Source organism: Chiloscyllium plagiosum, chromosome 4, assembly GCF_004010195.1.
Source record: "Chiloscyllium plagiosum isolate BGI_BamShark_2017 chromosome 4, ASM401019v2, whole genome shotgun sequence".
In the NCBI taxonomy this organism is placed as follows: domain Eukaryota; kingdom Metazoa; phylum Chordata; class Chondrichthyes; order Orectolobiformes; family Hemiscylliidae; genus Chiloscyllium; species Chiloscyllium plagiosum.
In genome coordinates, this window is record NC_057713.1 from 36,474,837 (window position 1) to 36,495,051 (window position 20,215).

At 43.0% G+C, this 20,215-nt stretch overlaps 1 protein-coding gene across 3 annotated transcripts in view; it reads left to right on the forward strand.

Annotated features, from left to right (window-relative positions):
- Nucleotides 1-20,215, forward strand: part of setd2 (SET domain containing 2, histone lysine methyltransferase) — a 128,978-nt gene that overhangs the window by 2,312 nt on the left and 106,451 nt on the right. Inside the window, exon 1 of one of the 3 annotated variants that reach the window (XM_043687967.1) lies at nt 17,131-17,204. The exons of the other annotated variants lie outside the window; for them this stretch is intronic. The gene's annotated coding sequence lies outside the window, so the exon portion shown is untranslated. Of the gene's footprint in view, nt 1-17,130; nt 17,205-20,215 lie in introns of those variants that run through there. 3 annotated transcript variants of the gene reach the window in all.

Here is a 20,215-nt window from a genome sequence, read left to right on the forward strand (position 1 = left end):
AATAATGGCACCATAAACCGTGTGGTGCACCCTTACTACACCACCGCTCTTTGACTGTATGAGCAGTCAAGTTCTCTGGGTGTCTCGGCCAAGACTGCTCATCTCGTCCTAATTTCGTGCCCTCAAGCATGTTGCTTCCATCACGCAAAGTGCGGTACTGACTACGAGTGGGAATGGTAGTGTAGCACTTATTTTAATGGAGAAGGCATGGTCGAAGCGGCTACGTTTTAGGCAAGATGTTTTTGATGATATAATTAAGAAATCGCAAAGAATGGGGTATCTTAGAATTAATAGTTGACGGTACCTTTTGTATGGTTGCCATCAATTGTTTGACCAACATCTTTCTTTGTAAGAGTTGTACAAAATTGTCATTGAATATCCAGAGACACCCCCTTTCACCCAGCAGCGCTCCAGTAGACTAAGACTGTGTGAAATTAGGTGTGGCTCGTGAGAGCATGTTCAAGTAGAAAGGAATACAAGAAGACTTTAATTCTCATGAACAGGTTGGAAAGGAATGTGTAGATGTTTCTAATCAGCCTGTTCAGACATGTCTTGGGCAGGTGGGGCTTGAACCCAGACTTTGTGACCCAAGCTAAGCCCATTGCCGTTGCACCACAAGAGCACTTACAAATTCACTGCTCGGTTGAAACAGTTTTACCTTTATTGGGTATTTTTCATCAACCTATTCAGAGATGCTCTGACGCACCAAGGCACTTGAACCCAAAGCTCCTGATTCTGAAGTAGGGGCGCTACCATTGCACTACAAGAGCCATTTTTCCAAAAGGAATGAATACAGTGAATATAATGGGAGAACTTAATGATGGACAGTCAAAGGTTTGTTGACATACTAGAAAGCTCAAACAACAGAGAGATTTTGGGGTGCTTGTCCACACATCCTGGAAACTGACAGGGCAAGTTAATAGGGTGGTTAACTTCTGCGTATCAGTGGAGGTATAGGTTATAAGAGCAGGGTGGCTGTGTTAGAGCTTTACATGACGTTTATGGAGTACTGCGTGTAGTTCTGGTTACCACCCTGTAGGAAGGCTGTGATTGCACTGGAGGGATGCAGAAGAGATTCATCTGGGATGGAGCAGTTTAACTGTAAAAATACTCTGGATAAGCTTGGGCTATTTTCTTTAGAGCAGTGAAGGTTGAGGGGGGAACCTGAGTGAGGTATAAAAAGTATAGGCAGTTTGGCAGAAAACAACTGTTCCCTTTTGTTGAAGGGACAATGAAAAGGGGCAGACTCTGAAAGTGAAAGGCAGGGGGTTTAGTGGGACTTGAAATATATTTTCATTCAGAGGATGGTGCAGGTCTGGAATGCACTGCCTGGGAGGGTTGTTGAGGCTTGTAACCTCTCAACTTTTAAAATGTACTTAGATGAGCACTTGAAATGTCCTACTATTCAATGCTAAGGGCCAAGTGCTGGAAATTGGGACTAGTGTAGATTAGTTATTTTCTGCTGTATAGACGTGATGGGCTGAAGGTCCTCTTCTGTACTGTATTTTTTTATGATCCATACAATGAGTTTCAAGAGAGGAACATTTGTATGACACCTTTCACCACATCTGGAGATGGACAGTGAAATACCTTTGAAATGTGGTCACTTTCAATGTAGAAAAAGTTGCAACTAATTTATGCAAAGCAAGTTTCCACAAACTGCAATTAAATAGTTGATCGCACGATGTTTTGTGGTGGTGGTTGTGGGGTAAATATTGGTCCTGGCACCAGGAGAACTCCCCTTTTCAAACAGTGCTGGAAGATCCTTTGCCTGAAGTCATTTGAGGTGATTGAGAGTCTCTGAAAAAAGAAACTATCCGTTACCGGTGGGCGTGTAAGCTAAAACATGTCAAATTGGTACAAACTGCAATATTGTGATTTGGAATTCTAGGTTTCCTTGGTTAATTTGATTTTGTCTACCCTATATTGGCAGTACTTCCCTAGAAGTAATCACTCATGGTGCTGTCTTTGATGACACTGAGCCACTTCTCAATTTGTCATTAAAATAGACAAAGCACAGGAGGAAAGAAACTTGGGTGGGATTGTGAGATCTTTCTCCACTCTTGAGATTAGCATTCAATCTCTCTAGTTCTCTTTCCCCCTTCTCCTCCTCCCTATACTTAAAGTAAGAATCATAACTTTATATTCAGGTACTCAAGCCAGGTAATTGGGCCTGTTCTGTGAATTGCTCCTCAAGGTATTAAATGTTCCATGGTCTACTCTACTTTGGGTGACCGCAGTTGCACAATTACACAATTCTCTCTTTTTTTTCAATTGACTTTCTGAAAGATGGCAAGGTACGGTGGCTCAGTGGTTAGCACTGCTGCCTCACAGCACCAGGGTCCCAGGTTCGATTTCAGCCTTGGGCGACTGTCTGTGTGGGTTTCCTCCCACAGTCCAAAGATGTATAGGTCAGGAGAATTGGCCATGCTAAATTGCCCATAGCAATAGGTGCATTAGTCAGAGGATAGTGGGTCTGGGTGGGTTACTCTTCGGAGGGTCGGTGTGGACTGGTTGGGCCGAAGGGCCTGTTTCCACACTGTAGGGAATCTAATCTAAATGCTGACAGAATGTCTGCCTTTGTTGTGAATTAAGAAATCAGCATAATTTCAGAATACTGTCTATGTCGGAGTTGAGGAATTTATTCACTTCGAGGGTCATGATTCTTTTGGAATTCTCTACCCCAGGCGGCTGCATTATGAAATATTTTCATTGCTGCCATGGACAGACTTTTGAACTAAAGGAAAGTTATGGAGAGAGTCAGTAAATTGGAATTGAAGCCAAGTTTAGACAGATGTTAATGAATGGTGAAGCTGAAGGAGTGTAAGTGAACTAATCTTGCTTCTGTTTCTTATGTTCTTTGAAGCCAGAAATCTTTTTGTCAAGTCTTTTTCAATGTTTTTATGACTTCTCTTGACGAACCACTCCATTTGGCTTTCTAGGCTGCTTTATGGGTTGAAGTCGTATTGTCGAAGATTAAATATATGGGTCCAAAAGGGAGTATGCAGCTTCGAGTAGTGTTGAGCGGTGTTGCTGAGGTCCTGGTGAACAAGGAGATGTTCATTTTCTTCAGTTTCCTGGATTTCCCAGAAGGTTGCAGCATCTCGGTGAATGGACAGAGCAGTATGCAACAACATGAGAAGCCAGGGTTTTGGGGCTGGCTTGACGTTTCCAATGATACACCACATTGCAATATTCAGTTGACAATCAACAAGTTGAGCGTGATCCTTCTGATCCTAACTCGTGCTCAGTGCTGGCCTGGGAACTCGAGGAGCCTCACTGTGGTCTGATGCACCGATGCTGATGTTCCACAGTTTGCCAATTTCCTGCTTTGTTCTGAAATGGGTCTGAGTGGGATTCATGTTGCACATTATTGTTACAGATGTTCACTGGGTGCGTTCCCGTTATCAAGATGCAATGCAGTGTTTGTTGTATTGTTAGGGCTTGACTTGAGCTTCTATATCTGCAAATAATTCCTCTATATGTTTAGTTTATTGCTCAAATGGACTCTTGAAATAAGGGGTCTTACATAGGTTGAGTTTGGACAATATTAATTCACCGTGAACTTGCTTTGAATTTTTTGTTTTAACATGCCTCAGCCTTCATGTTGGGTTTCTTTTCATTTCCTTGCACAACTTCCATCCTTTTCATTTGCAGCTTAATTTTTACATAATCAGTGGCTCCAGCAATTGTCCTTGGGTTCAATGCATTAGTTACTGTCCACTGATTTCACGTGTCAACTTGTGGTTCTTTGGTGACAACAGTGCTCCAACAGTGTACCATAGCAAAGTGCATGCTCTTCAGTTGCAAGCTTAGCCATATTGGTTGGTGATTCCACTGCAAGAAGGGTCATAACACAAACTGAACTGACACCCGCACAAACATGTTTTTGAGTGAAGATTCTCAGGTGAAGAAGAATGTACTCAGTTTCCCCCCCTCCTCACCTGGTTGTTAAGTGGACTGAACTCAATGTTCGCACTTCGCACTATTATTCATTTGGCAGAACAAAGACTGAACCCACAGCCAACTGGGCACAATGGTCCTTACTATTCCAGTTCATGGGAGCTGATGTTTGTTTGAATTTATGATGTGGAGGTGCCGGTGTTGGACTGGGGTGGACAAAGTCAGAAATCCCACAACACCAAGGTATAGTCCAGCAGGTGTATTTCATATCACAAGCTTTCGGAGTGCTGCTGCTTTGCTTTGTCAGGTGAGGGTCAAATAAACCTGTTGGACTATAAACTGGTATCGTGTGACTTCTGACTTAGTTTACATTTCGCTATTTTCGGTAAAAATGAAAGAATTGAGGATGCTGTAAATCAGAAACCAACAAATTGCTCAGCTGGTCTACCAGCATCTGTAGAGGAAAATAAGATTTAACGTTTCGGGTAAGTGACCTTCCTCAAAACTGTTCTGAGCGAAATGTTAACTCTTTCTTTTTATAGATGCTGCCATACCCTGCTGAGCTTTTCCAGCAATTTTTGTTTTTGTTATTGGTGCAGTGATCAGTTGTTATCTGGCAGTCAGCATGAGGTAGATGTTGGAGATGGACTATGCTGAAGTTGTTTCTCTGGACTTTGGGGTTCGGAAGTCACAGTGCTGCATTTGTGCAACAGACGCAAGCCAATCAACCTCTCATGTCTGTGCCATCATTCTGTTACCTCAGTCCAATTAGAGTAGGCACCCTTGTGGAAACTTTTGGTGGGAAATAAATGCTGACCTCGTCCGCATCATCAATGTCCCATGAATAATGAGAAACAAATAACTACCTCAGTTCCAACAAAAATCTCTCAATCTCAATCTTCAATATTTCAATTGGCTCAGCATTCACAGTCTTTCAGTAGAGAGTATTTAATTGAGTGAAGAGGTATTTTCTGATTTATCCCATCAACAACTCCGATTATGTCTTTTACTGAGCTCACCTACATTAGAAAATGATTTCTCTCTTTCTGGATTTTGAACCTTTTTACCATGATGAATACATTCGTTAGAATCCCCTTAATCCTTCACATACAGGATGTGTATCAGTGCTGCCTATAGTGTGGAAAGCTTAACACCCAACTAGTGGAAGCCAAAGGTTCATGACTGTTTTGTGGATATGAAATTTAACCAAAGTTTGTTTTTAAGATTTTCTTAAGTTTGTGCCCCTCTTCTCAGACAAAAGGCTACGTAATCACGCTCAGCTCTAGGACTGGAACGCGTAATCTAAGCTGTCGCATCAGTATCACACTGAGGGACTGCTGCAGTACGACAGGTTTATTTTTCTGATGAGATGTTAAGTTGAGGTGCTCCTTTTGTATTGAGATGGATGTTAAAAGATCCCCTCACACTTTTGGTAGTGGTCTGGTGATTATCTTACTTAATTAGTAATTGAGGGAATATTAAAATCGCACTAGCAATTTGTGAATTGCAATTCAGTTTTTAAAATCTAAAAGTTAAAAGCTGAAACCAGCAAAAGTGACTAGTCAGCTGCCAAACTCAGCTGGTTCACAAACTTGTTTTGGTGAAGCAAACCTGCTGTTCTTAGCCAATCTGGTCAATGTATGACTTGGTTGGACTCCTCTGAAATAGTCTGACAAACATTCAGCTATACTGACCAGGGCAACTCCGAATGTAGAATACATGCTGGCTCTGCCAGTGACACACTCAGCCCAAGAATGAGTTTTAAAATAACCATTGTTAGTGTGCCAGTGTTCCCCTGCTAACAGCTTAATAGGCCATTTAGGGTTGCTGTGTTTTCCAGCATAATAATCATCAATGACTCCACTTCTGATCATCTCCTCTTCTACAAGTGAATTATTAAGGGAATGAAAAGTTACTAGATAAGTACAAATTAAGTGCTTTTCTTTTTCCCAGGGGAATTACTAAGTCTGCCCAAGTGGAAATCTGTGAAGTAACTCGTCATAAGTACGCTCAGTTCTGTATTGGTATTTCACACTTCTGCCTGGTTCATTCACACAGAGGGATAGGGTACCCTTTTGGGTATGTTACTGGACGAGTAATCGTAGGTCCAGACTGATGTCCCAAAGACATGAGTTCAAGCCCCAATATTGCTGGAGAATTTGAATTTAATTACTAAATTGTGAATAAATACTATTGAGTATCATGAAACTGCCATATAATCGTGAACAGTACCATATCTGAAGGTGAGATCCTAATATGGTGAACTACAACATAGGACTAAGCAGCATGCTTTAGGCAGCAAAGTAATCTAGATGTAAACGGCAGTGAACAATGACACCAGCTGGAGAAGCTTTGAAAGGATCCCTATCCTCAGTGTAAAGGAGCCCAGTGCATGTTTTTTTTAAATTTGCCTGTGGGACATGGGTGTTACTGGATGGACCAGCGTTTGTTGCATGTCCCTAGTTGCCGTTGAGAAGCTGCTTTCTTGAACCACTACAGACCTTTTGCTGTCGGTACAAGGCCATTCTGGCAGAAATTGCAGGATTTTGATCCAGCTATACTGAAGGTGTGATAAGGCAGGTGAGTGGCTTGGAGGGGAACTTGCAGGTGGTGATTGTTCACATGGACCTGCTGCCCTGCTCCTTCCAGACGGAGGTAGTCATGAGTTTAGAAAGTGCTGTCTAAGGATCTTTGGTGAATTTCTGCCGTGCATCTTCTGAATGGTACACAGTGCTACTGCTGAGCATTGGTAGTAGAGGGAGTGGATGTTTTATGGGTGTGGTGTTAAACTTGAGTACTGTTGAGCTGTGGAGAGCCTTCCATTTCTCACTTGAGCCTTGTAGATGTTGGACAGAATTTGGGGAATCAAGAAGTGAAAACTTGCTACAGTGTTACTAGCCTTGATCTGCTCTTGTAGCCACTGTGTTTGTATGGTTCAGTTTCTGGTCAATGTTGATTTTGGGGGATTCAGTAATGGTGACATCATTCAACATCGAGGGGCAATGGTTAGATTGTCTCTTACTGGAAATGCTCGTTGTCTGGCCTTTGTGTGATTAATTGAAAATATCTACCCTGAGGAACTCCTGCAGAGGTGTCCCGGAGTTGAAATGATTGACCTCCAAAAACCACAACCGTCTTTTTATATAACTATAGCCTCACTGTACCAACCTGCAGAGAGCTCTCCCTTGATTCCTGTTGACTCCAGTTTTGCTAGGGCTCCTTGATGCCATATCCAGTCAAATGCAGTGTTGATGTCAAGGGGCAGATAGTTGCACCGTACCTCTGGAATTTAGCTCTTTTGTCCATGTTTGAACCAAGGCTGAAATGAGGTCAAGAGTTGAGTGGTTCTGGCAGAACCCAAGCAGTGTGTCAGTTAGCAGGTTAATGCTGAGCGTGTGCTGTTTGATAGCACTGTTGTTTACCCTTTTCATCTCTCTGACAGGTTTCGATTTGTCCTGCTTTTTGCATCAATGTGAAAGGCAAGGCTAAAGCATTTGCAACCATCTTCTTCATCCAGAAGTGACCAGTGGTTGATATAGCTCCACCACCTCCAGAGTGTCAGCCAATAACTGAATTGTTTTGCTGCACATCTTAGCAAGACATTGTCTGTATACTATGGGGCTTGACAATATCATGTCTGTAATGCTAAAAATATGCATCCAGAATGGATGTATGCCTAAGCCATCCAACTGTGGAAAATTGCCCAGAAGTGCCCTATCCACAAAAAAAAAGGACAAATCCAGGCCAACTGCTTTGGCCTCATCAGCCTACTCTCCAACATCAGCAAAGTGATGTCAAAATGCAGCGAAGTAATGTCTGCACACAAAATGAATCGCCATTCATAATGATATTATAACCTTTAGTCCAAATATCTCCGAGATGTGATGAAAGTGACTGCCCTTGACTGAGGAGTGTGACAACCAGAAGCCCTAGTAAACCTTTTAAAGATTTGGAGAAAAGCACTATTTGGAGATATAAACAATTTGGGTGAGAATATAGGAAGCATGTTTACTATGTTTGCGGATAACACCAATATTGTTGGTATAGTGGACACTGAAGAAGGTTATCTAAGAGTACAATGGGATCTTGATAGGTCAGTAGGCCGAGGAATGACAGATGGAATTTAGTTCAGATAAATATGAGGTGTCACATTATGGTAAGAAAAACCAGGGCCGGACTCTCTCACTCAATGGTAGGGCCCTTGGCAGTGTTGTCGAGAACACAGCAAGGGTTGCAGGTACATAGTTCTTTGAAAGTGGCGTCACAGGTAGATGGCGAAGAAGGCATTTGGCCCACTTGCCTTCATCGGTCGGATGAGTGAGTACAGGAGTTGGGACGTCACATTACAGCTGTACAAGACATTGGTAAGGCCACATTTGGAGTACTGCATACAATTCTGGTCGCCTGTTGTAGGAAGGATTTGTTAAACTGAAAATGCTTCAAAATAGATTTACAAGGATGCTACTGAGACTGAAAGGTTTAAGTTATAAGGAGAGGCTGGATAGGCTATGGCTGTTTTCCCTGGAGTGTGGGAGGCTGAGGGGTGACCTTTTAGAGAGGTTTATAAAATCAGGAGGGGCATGGATAAGGTGAATCGCCATGGTCTTTTCCCCAGCTTAAGGGAGTCCATAACTCGAGGGCGAGGCTTTAAGGTGAGAGGGGAAAGATTAAATAGAGACCTGAGGAGCAACCTTTTTCGCATGTGGATGGTGCATTAATGGTACAAACTGCCACACAAAGTGGAGGAGGTGGGTACAATTACAACTTAAAAGACATTTCAAGATGTACATAAATAGGAAAGGTTTGGAGGGCCAAACGCAGGCAAATGGGACTCATATCGCACTGCTGCCTCACAGCGCCAGGGGCCTGGGTTCAATTCCTGCCTTGGGCGATTGTCTGTGTGGAGTTTGCACGTTCTCCCCGTGTCTGCATGGGTTTCCTCTGGGTGCTTTGGTTTCCTCCCACATTCCAAAAGATGTGCAGGTGAATTGGCCATGCTAAATTGCCCATTGTGCATTCGCCGGGGGTAAATGTAGGGAAATGAGTCTGGGTGGGTTACTCTTCAGAAGGTCGATGTGGACGTTTTAGGCCAAAGGGCCTGTTTCCACACTGTAGGGAATCTAATCTAATCTAATCTACAACCACAACCATCTCAACTCTAGAATGCAGGGGTTGCACAGCACCGTTTACTATGCCGAGCCATCTTCAGCTGCTTTAATAATGACCTTCCCCTTCTCTTAAGATGTTCAGACTCTGTGTCATTATTAACCAGTAACATTAATGGCAACAATAAAGAATCTAGCCATTCCTGTTACCATAACTTAATTTGCCCATTATGGGTGTCATCCTGGGTGTTACTTTTGACCGGAAACTTAACTAGACAGGTCAGATAGACATGGTGGCTATTGAGCAGGTCATGTAATTCTACAATGAGTAACTCCCCTCTTTACTCCCAGAATTCTTTTCATCATTTGACAGACCAGATCTCGAGTGAGTTGGAATACTCTTCGTTTGCCTGAATGAATGCGGTCCAGCAAAAGTCTTAAGATCAACGCCTTCCAGTACATAGCAGCTTGCTTGATGGATACTCAATCCTCTGACTGACTTAAATATTCGCTTCCTCCATTGCCGACATGCAATGACACCAGTATATACTACATGCAAGGTGCAGTGCAGCGACTCCTACAACCTCGCCTCCCAAACCCGTGACCTCCAGGACAAGTGTAGCCAACATGGGAACAACACCACATTCAAGTTCTCCTCTAAGTCACACACCATCATGGCTTGAAACTGTTGCAATTCCTTCACTGTCAAGGGATCAAAATCCTGGAATCTCCCTTAACAGCAAAACAGATTTTCCTGCACTGCCTGGTCAGCAGTGGTTCAAGAGAATGGCTTACCATCACCAGTACATAAACGCTGGATGCTGATAGCCAAAAGGAAAACAAAATTATGAGTGAAATGCCTGTGCTTGGGTCTCCACGATAGCTTTGTGCTTAAGGAATGGATAGACCATCTGGTCTGACAGAAAGGAAGAACCTGACATTGATTATGCACTCTCTGCGGACTTGGTGTGGAAGTACTTTATATGTAGTCAGTGTTGTAAATCAGTAAATGCAGCATCCAGTTTTCATACTGTAAGGTCCAATGAGAAATCTACTGAATTGCTGTTGGATGAGAAATAAATATTGGCCCGATCACTAAAGGAGTTTCCCCTTTTCTTTTATGTTTTAGTTTAATGGCTCCTCTTAAAAATGTCATTTGTCTAGTTTTCCAGCAGTGTCATCCCAGATTCTCACTCGAGAGTGAGACTTGACAATACAGCTCTCTGATGCCACTTTCAAAAGTGGTTACGTTGAGTCAAGTGATGTTGTGGAATGGGGTGGAAATTGGAGCAATGGATTGGATGTTGGTGTACAGCCACTCCGATAAACGCAAGGCTTGAACTAGTGGTTATCAGTGAACGTTCCACAGGAACTCAAGGGCTCTCATGGAATAATGGTAATGTCTCTGCCTCAGGCCAGAGACCAGGGTTCAAGTCAAGTCTGTATTAGAACAGGTCTGAAGGAGTAAATGTTTAAAAATAATCTACCAAAGAAGCTCACTAACATTGTTATAAAAACCATTGTGGGATCATTTGGAGGTCTCACCTTTGGCACTGTCAGTCCTGGATGCATTTTCAATAACTTTACTGTCCTCACCTCTGCTATCTGAACTGTTACAAATATATCAGCTTTTGAGTGAACTTTTTTTTTGGAAAATTATTTTAAATGCCTTGACACTAAATTCTGAGCTAATAATGAGTGGTTCTTGTCTTATGTATTTAATATGTTGTACAGCTCACTAATGTTGCCGTGTAATGAAGTGTAGGATTTAAACTTCCTTCACACAGTGTTCTGTTTATGGCATCTTTTGAAATTGTTCACCCCTCCCAAGCCCAATTTCCCATTATGGTGGCAGAATTTTGTCATTGTGAACTATGTTTGCACACTAAAAGGTGACTTCAAATCATCGAATCCCGACAGTGCAAATAGAGGCCATTCAGCCCATCCAGTCTGCAGCAATATTCCAAAGAGCATTCCACCCAGGACCCTTACCCCATCCCAATACCACCATTGACTTTGGATAAGCCACCTAGTTTACACAGAGGGCAATTTAGCCTAGCTGATCCATGTAACCTGTGCATCTTTGGACTGTGGGAGGAAACTGGAGCACCCAGCAGAAACCCACACAAGCATGGAGGAATGTGCAAACTCCTCACAGACCATGGTTAGAATCAGACCAGAGTACCTGCCGCTGTGAGAAAGCAGTGCTAACTACTGTGCCACCTGCTCCAGAAGTGTTTTCTAATATCTCTGAATGGGTTGATTAGGGAAAGAAAAATGAGAGGTGATTTTATTGAAATGTGATTCTGAAGGGACTTGATAGGTTGGATGCTGAAAGAACACTTCTGAAGAGTTACAGATTAAAGATGCTGATTGGGAAGGATTAGTTTTCTGAGGATCATTGAATGTTTAGAAATCTCTTTCCCCAAAGAGCATTAGAGGTTAGGTCAGTATATTCTAGGCTGAGTTTGGCGGGTTTTTTTGATTTACCGGACAGTTGAACGTTATGAGGCAGAGGCAGGCATATGGAGATAAAGTTATAATGAGATTAGTTTACGTTTATTGATGGCAGAGCAGGCTCAACGGACCAAGTACATACTCCTATTTCTAATGATTTTAAGATTTATTACTTGGATGGTAAAGTGCTTTACTCTCCTGTTTCTTGTCCGATTCTAGAAGTTGTTTATTTTGAAGGTTGGAGGTTAATGCTGATTGCTGGGGCAGGATTGGCATTTACCTTGTTGTTGTAGACCCCTCATGCTGGGTAATGACCACATTAGGATCCAGCTGGGCAGAGGCATTCCTGTTCAGTATTTGTGTCTTGTTGTAGGGCACTATATTTATTGAATTGGAATATGTTTACAACCTCATCCTTCCTGAGCATTTGGTACATAATTTTAAAGATAAAACTTAAGCATTGAATCAAGAAACATTTTTCGACAAAGGTTTGTGGATTTTTGAAAACTTTATTCCCAAATATGGATTGTTTTAAATTTGAGATGGATAGAATTCATGAGCAAGCTCTTCAAAGATGTGGAGCAAAGAATAGTGAATGAAGGTGAGCAAAAAATCACCTGTGATCTGATTGAAGGGTGGAACTGGCTCATGGGACCTCCTGGATTCCAGTTATTCTAGTGTACCTTTCCATGAATGTTTCTTGTAAGATCCCCATCCTAAATGGACACAGTGCCACAGTGGTGATACTGCCTTAATCTCTGATGGCCATGCAATTATACTTACTTTCAGGGAAGCATAGGAGATGGTCATTATCCAAAAATGGCCATTATCCAAAAATTGATGTTATTACTGTAAATATTTGACCTTAAATCCTAATCATACTACAGAGGGTCCCTGATTTCTAAGTGCTTGTACTTATAAATGTGATCCGTGCAGGGATGTAATTTTAAAGAGAGATAAATATTTTGTGTACTTACAAATAGTTGTTTTATATTGTACTCCATTGTGTTCCAAGGCACGCTTGCTTTCAGTGGTCAGTGCACTGAGTGTGGGTGTTGGAGTGTCATGTTGTGGCTGCATAGGACATTGGTTTAGACCACTTTTAGACTGCTGCATTCATTTCTGGTTTCCCTGCTTCAGGAAGGATGTTGTTAAACTTGAAAGGGTTCAGAAAAGGTTTACAAGGATGTTGCCACGCATGGGCGGTTTGAGCTACAGGGAGAGGCTGAATAGGCTGGTAAATCCTTTCCATGGAGCATTGGAAGCTGGGCAGTGACCTTAGTAAAGGTTTATAAATCTTGAGGGACACGGATTGGGTAAATAGTCAAGGTCTTTTTTTTCCCCAGTGTCGGGGAGTCCAAATCTAGAAAGCATAGGTTTAAGGTGAGCAGGAAAAGATTTAAAAGGGACCAAAGGGGTACCTTTTCACAATGAAGGCGGTGCGTGAATGGAACGAGCTGCAAGAGGAAGTGGTGGAGGCTGGTTCAGTTACAATTTAAAAGGCATCTGGATGGGTACATGAATAGGAAGGGTTTAGAGGGATATGAACCAAATGCCTGCAAATGGAACTAAATCAATTTAGGATAGTATGAACAAGTTGGGCCGAAAGATCTGGTTCCATAATGTATAACACTATGACTTGCGAACAGACTCCAGAACAGAACCTGTTGCAACCTAGAACTGCCTATATATCAAAATATTGGTGTAACAGCATGGTCTTATCTGTATGCAATTGCTATATAACTAGGAAAGGCCAATAAAACACTTATCAAAATATAATCTTTTCTTGTAATAGCACTAATTTTGAATACAATTTTTCTTATTATTTCAGTCAAAACTGACAGAATCAAAGCTTCTCACTCTAAGAAGCTATGTAAAGCAACCGTGGTATAAAAGCAGATACTTTATCAAGACTTTGACCTTGTGACTTGTTTATGGTTGTAGAACATGAATATCTAATTGGGAATTGTTTTCTTCTGAGTTGGAAAGGCAGATTTATGTCCGATAGGCTCAGTTTCACTCGAGGACTTTTTGCTTGAAATCTGTCTAATTTTAATTTCAACATTCATCCTCAATGAAAACTGCTTTCAAATGACCAATTTTGTGCTGAGTTCTTGTTTAGATTCAAGTTTTATAGTAACGTTATAACTCCTTCCTTGAGTCAATGACTTGGATGAGGGGACTGAAGGCAGAGTAGCAAAATTTGCTGATGGTACCAAGACATGTAGCAAAGTATGTTGTGAAAAGCACATCAGGAGGATGCAGATGGACATAAACTGAGTGGGCAAAAATGTGATAGATGGGGTACAATGTGGGAAAACACCAAGTTGTTCACTTTGGTAGGCAACATTTAAAATGTTTTGAATAAAGTACAGAGGAAACTCGATTATCCGAATGAGATAGGCAGGCACTATTTCTTTCGGATAATTGATTATTCGGTTAATTGATTTCCTCTGGGGCTCGGAGTTTTCTATGAAGTCAGCTCCCCGTTCAGGAGACTAGGCAGCAGCACACTGCATGCCAGCCACCACCACCTCGTCTGCCCCCCCCAACCCCATACAACACCACCCCTGCCCACCCCAAACTCCATCTGCCCCCCCCCCCCAAACCTGTCTGTTCTGACCCCACCTGACCCCAACCCCATCCAACACTGCACCCACCCCCTGCCCACCCCAAACCCCATCTGCCGTCCCACCTGCACCCAAACCTGTCCACTCCCCGCCTGCTCCCAACCCCATCCAACACCACCACCCTTGTCTGCTCCACCCTCATCCACTTTCCAATCCCTGTTTTCCCCCCACCAGGGCAGCCGGACTGGACACCAACAGTAAGACTGCTACTGCCTTTGAGGTAAGTCTCCAAATAGCGCACTCGCGCACACAGCCACGCACACAACTTTTTACTACAAGTTCCACCTCTGCCCTGTACAGGGCAATGTTGGAGAGATTGTCTGGGTAAGGGGGGTTTAGGGTTTAAGGGTGGCACGGTGGCTCAGTGGTTAGCACTGCTGCCTCACAGCACCAGGTTTGATTCCAACCTCAGGCAACTGTCTATGCGGCGTTTGCACCTTCTTCCCCTGTCTGTGTGGCTTTCCTCCAGGTGCTCCGGTTTCCTCCCACAGTCCAAAGATGTGCAGGTCAGGTGAATTGGCCATGCTAAATTGCTCATAGTGTTGGGTGCATTAGTCAGAGGGAAATGGGTCTGGGTGGGTTACTCTTTGGTGGGTCGGTGTGGGCTGGTTGGACCGAAGGGCCTGTTTCCACACTGCAGGGAATCTAATCTAATCTATACTCCCACCCCTGTGTAGAACTCCAGGGAAAATGTGGGGGGGTGGGCGTGGGGGGAGTGGGGTAGGGGAGAAAGAGAGCAGGATGTCCATCATTTGGAGACGATACCTGGACTGTCCACGGCAGCATTTCAGTGAGCAGAGTTCATTTTTTAGTCATTGTACCTGTAATCAAAAGATGTGATCAGGGTTGAAATAGCTCTTTGATGTAATCTTTCTATCTGGCCCTCAAGATCTCCTTCGGATAATCTAATATTTGGATAGTCGAGGTTCCTCTGTATATTTCAAGTGTAGTCACTATTTGTGTATATTTGCATCTAATTTGTAAATTTCTCTTGAGTTTGGAGGTCAGTTATCAATATTATTAGAATAATACAAGGACATTGGAGTTAAGCTTCAATGAAAATGCTGCGTACAACCTTCTGTGCAAGTCAATTTTTTAAAATAAAATGTGATCTAGAGATGTGGCTGTTTGTTCGACAACATTTATAGCCCATCTTCATTTGTTTTAAGAGGATGATGGTGGTTCCTTCTTGAACATCATGATTTTTTAAATTAGGTTACATTAGGGGCTTGCAAGAGTCAACCAGGTAGATTTGGACTGGAGTCATGCGTAAGACAGACCAGGTGTGACAGGAAGACTTCTCCCTTGAAGGACATTAAGTTTTTTATAATAAACCAGTTGTTTTCATATTTTTGTTCTTGTGGAAGACTGCCACTTATTAGATTTTGTAAAGTTGATTTCATAATGTGTCCTTTGGGTTCTGTGGTTACTCATCCAGTACCACAACCATTAACTTGTACCCAGCCAGCAACACCTGTTTACTGTTTATACTATGAAGCATACAGAACTACAGCTCTGTATTGTACTATTATAAACTTCTCTCAAATAGCATTGCATATGGAATGAATTGTATTAAAGTGAGGACATCTGGTTCTCAGTTTTGCACATATGCATTGGGTGGTGTTTGCCTGGGAGTAGTGTTGTCCTGGGCACTGAAAGAGCTCCCCCTCCTGTGATTTGAATAAATTCAATTTCGGGACACGCATTCTTGGCAAGGCCAACATTTATTCCATTGAGAAAGTGATGATATGGTACTACCTTAAACTGCTCACTCCTTGTAAAGAAGTTGTTGCCACAATACTGTCCCTCTTGATAGCAAATTAGCACAATTTGTCTGGCTTTCTCGGTAGGGGCTGCCTAAAGTGGGGTCGTGAGCTGAAACTTTGGGGTTGCAAACTCTGAACCAGTCATAGAGCTTTGATTGATTGAGTTGTAACAGCTATGCTCTTATTCAAACAGGACCCTGTGTCAAAGGCCCTAAACCCCCACCACCCCACCAGTTCTCTACTCAATCCCACTTGGGAGATCATGACAAATTTCATACTTCAAAATGGGATCATATATGGGAAAAGTGCTGTTGTTGAGAGCAGGAAAGAGTTAATCATGTTGCGTCACAGATGAGTTTCCATCCCTACTGGGCATTACAAAACCAGTTGAATGTTTACAACACTTAGTGATTTGTATTGATACCAGGTATTCACAAACAGCCCGTGGTATATTCTTTGGTGAGACTACTTTGTTGGAATATCTCAATGTGTTTTACCTGAATCACCTACAACAGACAGAACCGTAATTGAATTCACGGAGAGGTGATAAAACTGAATTTTTACGTTGTGCCTTTCACAATCTTGCGCTGTCCCAAAGTGCGTCTCAGCTCAACAAATGCTTTGGAGGCGAGATCACTTTTGTACTAATAGCACAGGCAGCACTCCCTCACAACTGGACAGGCATGTTGGCCTAACAATGGGAACAGAGAAAGAGGGAGGGGGGAAAGGGGAAAACCTATTTGTAAAAGGCAACGGGGTTCATGTTCCAAGAATTGGTGTGCCTTTTGGACCTCTCGGAAAGATTTGGTGATGAGTCATAATCAGGGCCTGTGAGAGTGAACACTCTGCGATGGCATTCCTTTCGTAACTACGGCAACGGACTGCCAGCTGGAACAGTCAACTTTTAAACGGTAGGGAGGGAACAGAAACTGCTGTAGACCTAGGCCTTCTCATTTTAATGGGGTATATTTGTGGAGTTTTTCTTTCTCTAAATGTTTTATTTTAAAATTTTACTGTGTATGTATACACTATGGGGCTGGGTTGAGATTTTCAAAACAATCAAGTTAGCCGTTTTTTCCTTTTTTTTTGTTTTCCGAGTGTTACGCTTTCTCTCGCACTTGCCTCAGCCCCTACCTCCTAATATTTTCCAACTTCCCCTCACATTACTCGAGGTGTGGGGCTAGTGAATGTAGGGTGGACTTAGTGAGGGGACAAGGTTTGACTACAACCTGCTATCAAATTATTTTCTAAACCTGCTTTGCCCCTTGCCCTCCACAGGTAGGATCACCAACTGTCCCAGATTGTCCTGAAGTCTCTGGGAATTGGAAGATTAAATTCCCAAGGTAATGGCGTAAGCAAATGGGGCAAACAATAATTTGGGCGATTCTTGATGAATATTGGAGAGTTCTTTATTACTTTTGTATCCTTGTGTTCTTCCCAAGTGAATCGATGAAAGGATTTACAGATAATAACGACACACCTTTCATGGCTGCGATTATCTTACTGCCACTGTCCTTTGGTTTTGTTAGTCATATACAGCAGGAGTGTTTTTGAGATTGCATACCATGAAGAGGCCACCCCAGGCACCAGGGTGTGTGTGTCCAACAAATGTCAGTCCAGAATTCGGAGTTCAGAACAGTCTGAAGTGCGGTCTAAACCTGTGTTTTGACACGTGGAAAAACACCAAAGACAAGTCCATATCAAATTCTCATTACCATTATTTGCTTACTCTAATTCACTCCATTGGTAGGACGCATCAAGTGTCTTGGTGTAAGTGGGTACTGCAGATGCTGGAGATTAGAAAAGCACAGCAGGTCAAGCAGCATCTGAGGAGCAGGAAAATCAACGTTTCGGGCAAAAGCCCTTCATTAAGTGTCTTGACTGTTGCAGAAGGAAAACACAGTAAAACCTGTGAACTTTTAAAATTTATTCACGGGATGTGGGCATCGTCAAGCTGGCATTTATTGCCCAGAGGGCAGTTAAGCACAAAGGGTCTGGGGTCACAGGTAAGGATGACAGTTCTCTCCCTGAAAGGGCATTTGTGAACCTGATGGATTTCTCTGACAATTCACAATGTCATGGTAATCATTACATTCTTGATTCCAGGTTTGTGTTGAATTCAATATTCACCATCTACCATGGCAGCATTCGAAGTAGGATCCCCAGAATACTACCCAGGTCTCTGGATTAACTGTCTAGTGGGGTCATTGCCCGCCCCACTTAAGATGTACTGATGTGACTCATCTTGTTGGCCTTAACGTAGAGGACTAGTGCCCTCTTTTCAGAGTATTAGTTTGTTTTTATAATTTCTTTGCTCTCTGGGATCTTACTTTATCTGATCCTCTACTGAGTAAGTACCCCTTACTTTTTGTTGGGGTAATGTTCCACAGAAGCTAGACGTTTCAGTTAACTGGCCATCGCCTTTGACTAAACCTAGATAGATATTGTCTGCTTAAATAGAATTGTAGTTTGTATTTGTCTAAAACCTTGCGCGTCCTTGGGATGCAGCAAAGTGCTTTGTAACAATTGAATCATTTGAAAATTACAGTTGTTTCTCAGCAAATATGGTAGACAATTTGCCAATAACAATGTCACGCTAACAGCAGTGTGATAAATGGCCAGATAAATCTATTTTTGGTAAGGTTAGTTGAGGGATAGTTATGGCAAAAATACAGTGAGTCATGTTGGATTTGCCACGTAAATAGCCCAATGAGTTGGTGTCAATATCTATCTCCCACTTGAGCAGTAAGGTCCCTGCTTCATTCCACAGTGTCATTAAGCTGTGTTTTTTACATTTAAAAAAGACTTAATGTCTGCCATAATCTTTTTCAGTTTTAATATAATATCTACCTCCTTGTTGTAGATCATTGGAAATGCTCTGGATCAAATGTTCTGTTTTCCAAGCAGACCACGTATTTCAGGTCTTTGTTCATATTTATATTTACTATAACAGGCCAGCCCAGGGAATGTTGAAATAGTTGAATCTGGAGGTGATAGGATGTGGGTGATTTCAGCACCAGCTGGACTGCAGCAAGGAGAACGTTATGAGTAAATGGTCTCGATGGTGGAGAGGATACGGAATGCTGACTATCGAATAGAGTTGACAGCTTGGTTCAATGGTGCAGAACCGGGAATCGAACCGGTGATAGTTATGAGATTGTTTGAAAAGGCCAAAGATTTGACTTTGGTCTTTGCTATTTTAATCAGGGGCTACATATCATGACTAATCCAATTCCATTTTGACCACAGAGAGACATTGGAAGAGTCAAGAGTTGGTGTAGATCTACAGCTGGGTACTGTCACCGTACATGTTGAAGTTGATGACCTATCTGCAAATATTTGATACAGGGCAAAAATATAGGGCCTAGGAATAACTCATTTGGGGACACTCATTTGCAGGGGTATGGAGAAGTAATTGTAATAGATTCTCTGGCTGTGACTGGATAGTTTGTGTCAAATTGGGACTGTCCGTTGAACTGAACAATATCAAACAGGTGTTGAAAGAAGATTTATATGGGGTTTAAAATTGCAACTATCAATGTGCGCAGCATAAAATCTGCTGCGCGATGTGTTTCAACTCTGGCCTTCCTGGCCAACGTGAAAGCTGATGTCCTGTTTCTGCAGGAGTGTGGGATACCGCACCTCAGCAGTTACAGGAGATGGTCGAGCTTGTGGGCCCATGGGCCGTCAGTGTGGTCGGGGGGCAACGATAACCGCTCCTTAGGCCTGTGTATTCTGTTACGGGGAGGCAACTTCACCATCTCCGAGGTTAAGGAGGTGGTGGGCGGGCGCCTCCTCGTTGCTGATGTTACATACAGACACGCTCCCGTGAGACTAATCAACGTGTACGCCCCAGCGGGTAAGAGTGAACGGTTGGCCGTCCTGCAACAGCTTCCACTGTTGCTGGCTACGTCCAGGCCGGTCATTCTGGCCGGAGACTTCAACTATAGCATCGATGCAGACGGACGATCCGGCGGGGGGGACAGTAAACTGGACGCCACATCCAGAGCCCTGATGGACACGGTCAAAGACGCCAAGCTGCACGACGTCTTCAGCACCCCTGCAGACGGAGCGCAGCGTAGATATACATGGTCACGGGCAGACGGGTCTATCCGCTCAAGGATAGATTACCTGTTTGTGTCCCGAACGCTCTCGGTCAGATCCACCGACGTCAAGCCGGTGTTCTTCTCTGACCACTGCCTCCTGCTGGCCGACTGTCACCGATAGGACGAGCAGCGGGCTGGTTAGGGAACGTGGAAACTGAACACCAAGCTGCTGACCCCGGGAAACATTGAGGAGCTCAAGAGAGATTACGCAGGTTGGAGAACCGTGAAGCCCCTCTTTGAGTCTCCAG